The sequence below is a fragment of the Neophocaena asiaeorientalis genome, unplaced genomic scaffold (genome assembly GCF_003031525.2).
Source record: "Neophocaena asiaeorientalis asiaeorientalis breed wild unplaced genomic scaffold, Neophocaena_asiaeorientalis_V1.1 scaffold540, whole genome shotgun sequence".
NCBI lineage: Eukaryota > Metazoa > Chordata > Mammalia > Artiodactyla > Phocoenidae > Neophocaena > Neophocaena asiaeorientalis.
The window spans coordinates 5,632,747-5,643,247 of NW_020172141.1; positions in this window are offsets into that span (position 1 = coordinate 5,632,747).

The window sequence follows — 10,501 nt, forward strand, 5'->3', positions numbered from 1 at the left end:
CCACCTGACCCCAGGCCTGCCCTCCCCCAAACCACACCTGGCTGTCCCGGCCTTAGAAGCTTCCTTGACCTCAACACCATCACACCCTTGGCAGGATGATCTTGGCTGTGGAGCCGGACCCCGCGCTGTAGCAGGCTGAGCAGCGTCCCTGGCTTCGCCCTACCCGATGTCCGCAGCACCTCCCAGCTGTGACAACCACAGGTGTTTCCAGACGGCGCCCAGGGTCCTTGGGGGAGGTGGTTACGTGGCAAGATCACCTGATTGAGAACCCTGGACTTCGGTGGGGGGTGGGGGACTGGCTGTGTCTCCCTGTGTCTATAGCAGCAGAAAAGGACAGCAAGATGGCGATTCAGTTCCCAGAAAGTCACAGCTAACATAAGAATTGGGTGAGATCAACGTTGTGATGGGGTCTCTGTGGGGCTGGGGGCGTCTTAAAGGCAGGACCAAGGGATCAGCTCCGTACAGGGGGTGGGGGACTCGGCAAATGAGGAGTCACTTCTGAAGGCTGGGAGAGTTTGCCAAAGGGTGGGGAGCCGGGGGTGGGCGGGGTGGCTTTGGTGGGTTTGCAAGGACGGCAGGTGTATTCTGGGAGTTGGAGGTGATTGGAAGTGGCTGGAGCGGGAGTGGGTACTGGGGAGCTGCCCCTCTGGGAAGCCCTCTGCTCACTGGGTCTGGTCCCCTCCTCTCTGTCCCCACTATCTCCCCCAGGCCCACTGTACCGCTGGCCACCCTGTGAGGCTTGCTTCTCCTCAAAGCCCTGTCCTTTGTTCACTGTGTCCCAGTCCCTTGCACACAGTAGGTGCTCAGAAAACTGAATGAATGAACCAACGAACGAAGGGTCTGATTCCTGGAGAGTCTCCTATGCCAGCCTGCGAGGACTGGGTCTCGGTCTGGGCAGTAGAGCCACTGCAGGGCTCAGAGCAGGGGCCACCTGCTGTCGGTGGAGGATGCTTTGGAAACGGGGGAGGCTGGGAGGCCAGGTACCTTGATAGTCCAGGTGGGAGCCGACGAGGCCTGAGCCTCAGAGGAACAGTTACTCTGAGGACTGATTCCTTGTGGTGGGGAGGGAGGGGGCGAGGGGGAGGGGCGCTGGATCGGGGACCAGGGAGCAGAGAGGGCTTCGGGCAAGGTGCCTGGAAGACACCCCCCCGCCCGCCCCCGCCCCACGCTGGGGAGGAGTTCAGCATGTGGAAGGAATCTGGAAGAGAAGTCAAACGAGAAATGGAAAATTAGAAGTCATTCATGTGTAGTGACGGGCAGAAAAAACGCGTACGTAATTCTATTTTTAAGAAGCGGGCAGTAGCTATTTCTCCGTTCATACGAGGTGGCAGCAGCACTGATGCTGAGAGGAACAGCACCTCTTGGCTGGAAAAACACTTTAAGAGCCCTTGACTGGGTGGAAGGCCTTGGGTTTGCCTGGAAGCAACCTCCCAGGGGAAGGCGTGCTCCGTCCTCCCTGGCGACGCACAACAGGGGCTCGTGTCCAGTGATGGGGCTGACAACCCTGAGAAGCTATGTCCCGCCTTCCACTTTAAAGACTCCTGGTGTGTAATTACCCTTTACCTTAGAGCTCAATACTATAAAGGCAAATAACCGATTAAAATGGGCAAAGGATCCGAACAGACGTGTCTGCAAAGGAGACGTGCAGAAGGCCAGTAGCGCAGGAAAAGACGCTCGATAGCATTAGACTTCAGGGCAATGCAAATCAAAACCACAGCGAGGTACCACCTCACATCTGTGAGAATGGCCATCATCGCAAAACCGAGGAGTAAGTGTGGAAGACGCGGAGGAACTGGAAACCTTGTGTGCTGCCGGTGGGAGCGGGAAGTGGTTCAGCTGCCGTGGAAAACGGTCTGGAAGTTCCTCCAAAGGCAAATATAGAGTTGCCATGTGACTCCGTAATTTCCCTGCTAGAGAATAGCCAGGAGAAATACAAAAAAAAGTGTCCATAAAAAAAAAAACACCTGTACGTGAATGTCCACAGCAGCCCTGTTCACAGCCCCCAGAAGGTAGAAGCGACCCCGGTGTCCATCAGCAGGTGATCAGATGAACAAGCGTGGTCCATCCGCATGGTGGGATGTCATTCTGTCGTAAAGAGGACGGAAGTACTGACACCTGCTACAACGTGGGAGAACCTCAGATGCATTGCTCTCAGTGAAAGACGCCAGGTGTAAAAGGTCGCCTGTCGCCTGGTTCTGTTTATATGAAACTTCCAGGACAGGCAAATCCATGGAGACAGAGAGTAGATCACAGGTGGTGGGGGTGGGAGCCAATGGGTTCGTGTCTCCATGTGGATGCCGGAAGTGTTCTGGAATGAGCTGGTGACGGTGGTCGTACGACCCTGTGAATGTGCTGAAAAGCACTGAATCGTACATGTTAGCACGGTTAAAATGATTAATTTTACATCAGTACAAAAGCTTCTTTAAGTGTATGGGAACTCTCTGTATGTTCTGCTCAATTTTTCAACAAACCTAAAAGTATTCTGAAAATAAGGTCTGTTCATTAAAAAAGCAGAATAAAACATGAAATGGCCATGAGAAGGGTGCAGTCTGCGGCCCTGGGCCCCGCGGTGCCACCAGCAGGCCTCTGGGCACTGGGACCCCCTCGTGCGCTCAGGGTCGTCAAGGCCGCCCGCGCCTCCCAAGACCCCCAGCTCACCCCGTCCTCTTCCTGAGTGAAGTCTGAGCTTCGCACGGTCCTCAGAGGCCGTCTGCCCGGAGCTGGATAAAGGACTGCCGCCTTTGACCCTCACGACAAGCTCGTGAGGAACTGGGGGCCCAGAGAGGTGAAGGCATCCGCCCAGCATCAGTCAGTGCATGTGTGCACATCTGGGCAGACCCCAGGTGTGCCCGGTCCCCGCGTGGGCAGGAGGAGAGCTGCTGTCGGTCAGCTCCTGGCCTCTGGATGGCAGTGCTCTGAGTCAGAGATACACAGCCATGGCCCTGGAAACACAGAAGTACACTCCCACCGACATACACAGACCGTACTGACACACCCATTCACACACACACGTGGATGCTGAAGCACACTTGCACACGCCTGGAAACACAGACACACACCCACCCACACACACACTGAAACAGACCCAAACGCTACCATCACACGACACACACCTGAGGGCCTGGGCCCAGAGCCGGGCTGACGGAGGGGGAGGCCTGTCGGGGTGGGGTGGGGCTAGGCTGGCTTTGAGTTTCCCGTGGTCTGTGGGTCACCGTGACCCGGCCGGTCCTCCCCACCGGGCACGTGGCCATCTGGGGCCCAGGCAGCCCACTTTAGATGCTGCTGGGCAAGTTGGGATCAGGGGAGGGGCAACTCCAGGACTAGGCAGGGTGCTCCGAGAGCTGCCCCCGTAGCTGAAGGCTAACTCTGCTTCCTATTCATTAACCTCCAACGGTCTGAGTCCTCGAGGGCAGAGCCTGGGTCTCCTCGCTGGACCCCGGGCGGCACAGCCAACGGTACGAGCAGCAGCTCTAGTGACAGTAGTCACGCAGGACAAGCGTTTACTAAGTGCTCTGTGCGCACCGGGCCCTGTGCTGAGAGCGCAAGCCCCTCCCACCTGCCCTACAACCTATAAGGTCCGTTCTGTCGTTGACTCTCACATGGATGGGAAACAGCTCTGCAGAGGCGGAAGCACCTGCCCAAGATGCCCCTGGAGCCAGGCTGTGTCCGTCAGCTACTGCTGCAGGGATGCTGCGGAAAGACTGCCCACGCCAGGGCCTTATGGCCACGAGACTTACACTCAGGCTGTGGTGCTGTCTGACCTGGCCAAGTCCAGGCCTTCTCCAGGGGTGTTTGCTCTGGGGTCCAGGCCATGTGCTCCTCGCGCTGGTCACTGGAGCCCAAGGAGCCCGAGCAGATCACGTGGGCCACATTCAGGGCCTTTGCCTCATCTAACGGCTCTGTATGTCCTGCCCGCTATGGTTGCATCAGCCCGAGCAGCTTCCAGGCCCGGGCCCAGGCCCAGGTGGATGGCACGGGGACATCCGCTCTGCCCTCAGTGAGAGGGGAAGCATGAGGGCCAGTGTTTGCTGAGCGATAATCCAACCTCCTGCTTGGGCTTAACTCAGAACCTGGGGCCACACGAGCATGTGACGTGGCCTCCATTTGTGGACAGCGGGAACGGGGTGGGGCACAAGGGTCAGGCCTACGGGGTCACGGTCCCGGCTCCAACTTCCTGGGCCTCACTTTTCTCATCTGTAGAGTGGACAGTTGGGCGGTACCAACAGGATAAAGTGTCTCAAGTGCTTGGCTCAAGGCCAGCTCCGAGGAAGCCCTCAATACATAGTGTTCTCTAGCTGTTCTCAACAGGGGCCCATAAATCCCTCCTTGGAGTCATTTGAAAAGGTTTGTGGGGCGTTTCGGGTTGGGGGTGTATTTCCAGGGTGAGGGGCAGGGATGCCCATGTTTGCCCACAGCACAGAGCGTTGTCCCACTTGCCCTCGTCCAGAAACCTGAGCAGGTTCTGACCCGGGCATCTCCTGTCTGGCCTGCCAGGGGCGGAGGCTGTACCAGGAGGAGGCCCAGCATCTCCCACAGATCCAGCGGGTCTGCTGGCTGCTGGGACACTGGCTCCTCCGTAGGGATTTTCCCCTTAGATGTCGGAGATGCCAGCATACCAGGGACGCATGGACCAGGCAGCAGGGGCTGGGGTGACAGCCTGGACCCTGGCTGTCTCTGAGCTGCCCTCCTGAGTTGGACTATGAAACCCCAGGAGTTTTGTGAATCGGTAAGAACAACAGGCCAGGGCGACGGCCGAGCAGGTAACACAGAGGAAAGGAAATAGCTGAATCCGTGCATCTCTGCGGAGGAGAGGCCCATGCCCAGAGGTCAAGCTCAGGCACCGGGAAGGGCAGCTGGAAGCAGGTTCAGAGGTCGCAGCACTGAGGGGACGCTCTGGCCCCGAGACCACCAAACAAAACCCACTTGAGGGCCAGTCTGCTCGATGGGACAGTGGGTGAAATCCGGACGTGGCCTCAGCGTTAGCTGTCCTCGGTATCCACCATAAACCTGCTGACTCTGATCGCTGTATTGAGGTTTCCCAGGAGAATGTCTTTGTTCCCAGGAGAAATATCCACTGGAGGGTTTAGGGGTGAAGAGTCTGCATGTGCTCTCAAATAGTTCATAGAAAAATAACTCCAGGGCTTCCCTGGTGGCGCAGCGGCTAAGGATCCGCCTGCCAGTGCAGGGGACGCGGGTTCGATCCCTGGTCCGGGAAGATCCCACATGCCGCGGAGCAACTAAGCCCGTAAGCAACGAAGACCCAACGCAGCCAAAAATAAATAAATAAAAATAATAAATAAATTAAATTAAAAAAAACTTCATGTAGGGACTTCCCTGGAGGTCCAGTGGTTAAGACTGTACTTCCACTGCAGGGGGCGTGGGTTCAATCCCCGGTTGGGGAGCTAAGATCCCGCATGCTACACTCGCGGCTCGGCCAAGCAAAAAAAATCCACCCCCCCCCCAAATAAAACTCCTTATAAACAGATAAAGCAAATGCTGGAGAATGAAAATGGGTCAATCTAGGTGAAGGGTACAGAGGTGTTCATTGCATAATTCTTCCACATTTTTTGTGGCTTGGAAACTTTTCAAGGTAAAAACAATTTTTAATCACTTAAGAGTTACAACGGCCCCATTCATTTAATTAAAAAGTTCAAGAGATTGCTAAGACTGAGGCTTACAGGTCTTTTTGCAAGAAAGCCCAAGAGGTGCGCTGTTAAATAGTGCAAACGAAACACTATTCTGACCAAAAAGAAAAGCACATGGGAAAACGTCCAACATCACATGTAACGGGGAAGAAACAAGTTAAATAAGGTATAATCATTCAACTATTAAGTTAATGTAAGTATATTTGGAATAATAAGATCCCATGCTGGTGAGGAAGGGAGGCACAAACCTGTGGAAAGAGGTTGGGCCGACTGTGTCCTCTGTGCTCCTGGCAACAGTCCTAAACAAGACTCCGCACGTGGAGCTGATGCGGTGCACAAGGCCCCGGCCCGTCCTCAGCGCTGATCACGGTCGCTTCCAGCTCCTGCTCGGGCTGTGCCCGAGGGGTACCCTGCACAGTCTTCAGCCTGAAGACCTGCTGAGACTCCACTCGCCCTGAGCTTTGGGCCAGGACTGCTGGTTCTTGCGCACACGCTCAGCCCCTATTACACCCCTCAGCCCTCAGAGCACCCAGCGCCCCACCCCAACCCCTCTCCTCCGCTCCTGGAACCGGGGATTAAACAGGAAAGGCCCCTCCTCCAAGAGGGTCCTCGAAGCCGTGTCCCCTGCCTGACCCACTCCAGCCAGGTAAAGTGCCTGGTGGGTCCCGGGAACTCGAAGCAGCTAGAACTTGTCTCTGGGGTTTAAAAAAAAAATGTTTTGGGTAATTCCCAAATGTTGGGGCTGTGGTAGTTGCCTTCCTGTTTTCTAGCTTAATCCGCCTGTGTATGGGAGAATAAACTACGTGATCGCACTCCTTCAAAATCTATCGAGATTTGCCCTATCTCTGCATGTGGTCGACATTGGCCAAAGCTCTGCGTGACCTTGACAAGAACGTATACTCTGCCACTAATAGGAGGAGGTTTTGTGGGGAATCAAACCCTATGGGGGTTTCCCTGACTTTTCTCTCAGTGACCAAGATAAATATTTTAACTCCCACAAGATGTTTCTATTGTTACGAACGTCCAATATTGATTAGGTTTAACGGCTAATTTTCAGTGCTCTTCACTCCTTCCAGCGTTCCCGGGCTCCTGACCAGCCTGCTGGGGATGAATTCTCTTAACCTTCCTTTGTCTGAATACACCTTTACTTTGCCTCCATTTTTGAGGGATAATTTCACTGGACTGAAATTCAGTTTTGACTGTCATTCACTCGTGTATTCGTTTGTTGGGTGAATATCTGATGAGCCCTGACTGGTGCTGAGTGTGCGTGGGTGCAGGAAACGCCCTCGCTCTCCAAGAAGAGAGGGAAGTGTGTGCCTGGCAGAGGGAGGGGGATGTGCAAAGGCCCCGTGGCTGGAGCACAGGGAGCAAGAAGGGCTGGGGAGGCGGCTGCACCTGGGCCACTTGGGACCTTGTGGGTGAGGAATCACGCTTTGCCCTCGTCCTTATAGGAGCAGTGAGGCTTCTCAGAAAAGACAAAGCTTTAACTGGCCCGTGAAGGGTGCATGTGGTGAAAAGAAGCTGAGAAGGGGGCAGAAACCTGGTGGGGTTGAGCGCTGACTGTCTGAACCAGGGCTGGCTCCTGCAGTGGGTCCTGTGCTGGGCTTTGGGTCACCTGCTCCTTTCTGGTGGTAAAGGCCAGGCTTGGCTCTAGGCTGGCAGTTCCCAAGCCCGTCACTCATTTGGCTGCGTGACTGCGGTCCCTTCCACGCGAGTCAGCTTGCCATCTCTCCTTCACTGGGTCGTCATGAGGCTCAGAGAAAACGGTGCTGAGCGCTGGGCCTGCAGCTTTGCAAGAGTTCAAACATCTTAGCTCTTGTTTTTATGATAAGGATTTTCTCGTCTGCTGAGAGTCAGAGGGTAAGTCGCTTGCCCTAGGCCACACAGCCAGGGTCCTTCACCCTCCCCGTTCCACTGACAGGGTCCCTGAGGCCTAGAGAAGTGGTTTGCCCAAGGATGCCCCAAATATGGGAGTGGCAGAACTATTCACTCATTCACTATTTATTGAGTGCCTGCTTTGTGCCAGGAGCGACCCAGGCGCCAGGGAGAGAGTGGTGTAGAAACAGATAAAACCCTGCCCTCGGGAAGCTCATATCCTCCTGGGGGTGACTGATGCTACACACAGAAGAAATAAGTAAACCAAATACATTTGTTAGGTGGCGACAAGGGCTTTGGAGAGAAATACAGTTGGGAAGGGGATGGAGAGCGGGGGGAGGCTGACAAGTCCAGTCGAGTGGAAAGGTGGCATTTGACTTGAAGGAGGTGAGGGAGGGGCTCTCAGGACATCTAGGGGAGCAGCATTCCAGGCAGAAGGCACAGCGTGTGCGAACGTCCAGAGGTGAGAGAGGGCCCGGGGTGCTCCAGGCCCAGCAGAGAGCCCGCAGAGATTGCTGGTGCTTCCTGGGCCTGAATTCAAGGGAACCTGCTGCGAGGCCCTCCTCCCAGCAACAGAGGTCGCTGGGGAAGGGGCTCCTCCCCAAGCCCTGGCGGAAGGGGGCGTTGACTCTTCATGAGCGGTGCTGCCCCGCCCCAGCTCCCACCCGGCTCCTACAGAACCTGCCGTGGTCAGGGTGGGGGCAATCAGGCCTGGATGTAGGAGGGGAGCTGGGCATCATGGCCGCGGCCCCTCAGTCCCCTCCTGGTTTTAAAGAACTCGCGATGACCTGGTTTCCGGTGACCTGTGGTGCCTGCCACCGCCCCAGCCTCCCCCCGCTTCCCACCCCTCAGGGGACGCTGCCCAGCCTGCCTCCTCACCCACGTCCTCCCGGGGACTCACAGGCCTCCTAGTTAGTAGCCGGCTCCCCTGGACCCCGTCATGGGCAGTCCTAAACCGCAGCGTGTTCATGCCCGTCAGGGGTGTGATCTCAGGCAAGTCTTGATTGTATGGAAAGGAGGGAGACAGGCATCTGTTGAGAACCTACTGCGTGCCGGGCTGATCCTATCGGGAGACACTATCGTACCTACTTTATGAACAGAAAATAGACTCAGAGTAGGGGAAGGTTTAGGTTTTACCCAAGGCCACTCGATAAGCAAATGTTAATTTTAGTAATACAAGCTGCTTTTGGTGATTGCTGGGAGCCAGGCACTCAGATCCAGGGCCACTGGGGGAGGGAGGACGGCAAAGAAATGGCTGTTAGCTTTGATCCCCTCCCAGCAAAGGTCAAACTCCTGGCCAGAGAGGTCATCTAGAGATGTTTGTCCTGGAGCTGACTGGGAGACACTCATGATAAATGGCTCCCATATCTGAAGAGCTATCAAGGGGCAAAGAGAGATAACCCTGAGGGTAGAAACGGGCTGTTTGTTAAAGCTCCAGCAAGAGGGACTTTGGGTCGGTATCTGGAACAAACATCCTGTCCAACAGAGCAGCGTGCTGCCTCAGAAGTGACTTCTCTGTTTGCCAGGGTTGCCGGAAAAGGCATATTCCCCCGAGAGAGGTCAGCCTGGGGACTCCCCTGCCAGCTCACACCTGGGAGTTTTCAAAGGGCCAGGCAAGACTTCTGCCCCCAGATTTCTTCAGCAGGAGGTTTTTGATCTGAACAGTCCCGATCGATCACACTGGAAGCTGAGTTTGGCTTCTGCACGTCTGGGTGTGTTCCTTTCATGGAGCCAGAGTGGTGGGGGTGGGTTAGTGGTGGAGGAGTGGATTCCTCCAGTTGCATCAGCTATGGTGTGACCTCTGACATTTACCTTTCTTTGTTCCCAGATAAACCAAACACACAAAAACTAATTTTCCTGGCTTAATAAAAGAATGGGGGGTTGGGGGGAGGAGAGTGGCCTGGTAGGTGGGGAGAAAACTGGGGCTTGGAAAAAAAAGGGGGGGGGGGGTGGGAGAGTGCTCCCTGGGGGCCCTCCCCCTTGGCGGGCTCTCCAGAATTGGCTCTGGTTCCGGAAGGCCCTGCCTGGACACCCTGATGGGGTGGTCAGTGGGCAAGCCAGCCCTGCAGCACCTGCTGTGCACCCAGCCCATTCGTGGCCAGTGGTTCTCAAGCACTTCCCACGGGTCAGGTCCTGTGCAGTGGGTTTTACCAGCAGCTATTTCCCTTTTACTTTTGAGAAAACGAAAGTTGCCTGCAACCACAGAGCTAGTGCACCTAGCTAGCTAGGTGCCAGCATCCTTCCTGTCTCTTGGTGGGCCTGCCCCATCCTAGGGATGCTGTGGTCAGCACAGGGGTGGGCACACGGTGGCAGCTCACAAATGCTCTGGGCTGGTAGGTGCTGAGGGCCAAGGGGGAGAGAAGTGGGCCGGAATCAGGAAGCAGAGGGACTGCCAGGGCTCCCAGGTATGTGACACCTAGCTACGAAAGGGGCTCTCTTGGGACCCAACCAGCTAAAATCCCACCTACTTTTCTAAACCCCTTCCCTCCCGTTGTCCCCCCTCCACCACTACGCCAGCCTTTTCCGGATTACTGAGGACTCCTCTGGTCTCCAGGCACCTGCACAGGTGGTCCCTCTTCCCACCCCCGCAATTTGCATGCCTGCCACCTTCTCCTGCGCACAGGCCTCCCTCGGGCCCTTCCCTGAGCATTCCAGGGCAGTGTCCCCCGTTTTGCCATCCCAGCCCGCATCAAGCTATAACCCTTTATTGTGCTGCTCGGCTCTCATCTCCCAGGGGACAGTGAGGGCAGCCCCGGTGAGTGCTCGAGGGCCAGTGGAGGAGGGGTCGCAACCGGGTGGGGGAGGCGGGAGCTGCGGGGTGTGCCCGCCCCCCGCCACAGGCAGCCTTAGGAGGGGCGGGGGGCCGAGCCGGCCAAAGTCCAGGTCCGCGGGGCTGCGCAGCGCGCTACTTAAACCTACGACCCGCCGCAGCCGGCCAAGGACAGGGACACCAGGTCAGTTGGCGGACCGAGTGGGGAGCC